The sequence below is a fragment of the Octodon degus genome, unplaced genomic scaffold (assembly GCF_000260255.1).
Source record: "Octodon degus isolate 3935 unplaced genomic scaffold, OctDeg1.0 scaffold00048, whole genome shotgun sequence".
Taxonomy (NCBI): Eukaryota; Metazoa; Chordata; class Mammalia; order Rodentia; family Octodontidae; genus Octodon; species Octodon degus.
This window is the reverse complement of record NW_004524624.1, coordinates 7,279,688-7,281,700: the sequence shown is the minus strand read 5'-3', so window position 1 is coordinate 7,281,700 and position 2,013 is coordinate 7,279,688. Positions and strand designations below refer to the sequence as shown.

Here is a 2,013-nt window from a genome sequence, read left to right as displayed (position 1 = left end):
CCAGTGGAAGGGGACTGTCCTGGACCAGGTGCCCGTAAATCCTTCTTTGTATCTTATAAAATACGATGGATTTGACTGTGTTTATGGACTAGAACTTAATAAAGATGAAAGAGTTTCTGCACTCGAGGTCCTCCCTGATAGAGTTGCAACATCTCGAATCAGCGATGCACACTTAGCAGACACAATGATCGGTAAAGCGGTGGAACATATGTTCGAGACAGAGGATGGCTCTAAAGATGAATGGAGGGGCATGGTCTTAGCACGGGCACCTGTCATGAACACATGGTTTTACATCACTTATGAGAAAGACCCTGTCTTGTACATGTACCAGCTCTTAGATGACTATAAAGAAGGTGACCTTCGCATCATGCCCGATTCTAATGATTCACCTCCAGCAGAAAGGGAACCAGGAGAAGTTGTGGACAGCCTGGTAGGCAAAGAAGTGGAATATGCCAAAGAAGATGGCTCAAAAAGGACTGGCATGGTCATTCATAAAGTAGAAGCTAAACCATCTGTCTATTTCATCAAGTTTGATGATGATTTCCATATTTATGTCTACGATTTGGTGAAAACATCCCAGATGTCATCGTGAACTTTGCCAAATTTGTGGAACTATTAAATGTATAATTTGTAGACATAAAGACTTGATTGCTTTCCAGTTTAATGAAAGCTTAAATGTCCCTGCGAACCCATAATCTCTGCCAGCAGAACTGATTTTGTTCTGAATAGTACAGATTGATGTGAACACAAAGCATTTTGTGTAAGGAGAACTTCTTTGTCGTACTAGAAGTCTGTCTGTTGGGAGGGGAGTTACAGGCAAGTTTGGTAAAAGTTAAGCTAGTATCATAGTCATTTAAATCTGTAATAGACCTTAATCATTTCCCCCTTCACGTTAATGCTGTCTTATTCTGCCACAATGCAAGCATAGTTTGGTATTTTTGTTACTGCCTTTTTGAGATATATGTATCCATATCTACCTGTCTCTTATCTGCATCTGTGTGTCTGCATATATATGTATGTACACACAGAGATACATGTGCACATACCACACCACTGGCAGTCCTTTCCTCATGGATTGGGATGGGGTGATACATTTTCTCCAGTTCAGCTGTAGTGCTTGACCCAAGTCAGTCATATTTATGATTATTCTTGCTGTTTATTTAAAATTAAATTGGGGCACAGGAAGCACATAAGGATGTTAAAAATTAGGCATTCAGAGCACACCTGCTCTAATCTGGAGGCTTTAAACTGTAAGTCCAAATATGACTTATAAGCAGTTAATGGCCCGTTTTTGGTAGGCTAGTGAGAAATCTGGGTAAAAGGCTGCTTTTAATTGTAAGCTTTGTAAGATGTTTTGTTTACACTTTAATTTTGAACAGTTTTTAGCTCAGTTTGGGTCCTTTGTTCACTTGGTATAGCATAGGTGTGTCTTGGATGGCACATTTGATCCATTGCTTGTATGAATCGGTAATCGATTTTAGTTCACAAATTTTAAAAGGCAACAGTACATGAAAAGCTTGTGTGTATGTGGTGAGTTCCTGGAAGAACAGTGCTTTTGTATTTGAAATGTAAGTTTAAGAATGGCATTGTTGCCTTCTAATATATTCTCTGGGACTATTTTTTTGTTTGTTTTTTTGTTTCTGTTATTACTGGTGTATGATTATGGTCAGAAGGCCTTCCTATCCCTTTCCCCCAGCTTTGCCTCACAAAATACCTCTGGCCATATAACAGCTGATCTCTTCACACATTTTGTGGTGGTATAGGATATGTTCTTACCCCAGGTATGCTGTTTATGTGGGTTCATTTCCTTTAGTGGTCCCTGGGGGCTTTGCGTGTCAGTAATGTGTTGTCATAGAAGGCCTAGCCATCCCTATTGGCTTGTGGATATAATAGCAACCCATCACCACAGAGTCTTTTCACGGGTTAATACTGTAAGGTTGTTCAAAAACTGAAACAAACCACAAGTTGGTTTGACAGCCAGGAGAAAGATGGCATGTGAAACCAGTGGCTTGT

The 2,013-nt window shown here is 39.9% G+C and overlaps 1 pseudogene across 1 annotated transcript in view; it reads left to right on the top strand.

The window, feature by feature from the left end:
* The window catches only part of LOC101591520, a 15,110-nt pseudogene extending 14,475 nt beyond the window's left edge, over positions 1–635 (top strand). Inside the window, exon 2 of the transcript XR_001117121.1 lies at positions 5–635. The product of XR_001117121.1 is annotated as a spindlin-1 pseudogene (transcript). The remainder of the gene's footprint in view (positions 1–4) is intronic.
* Positions 636–2,013: the final 1,378 nt, after the last annotated feature.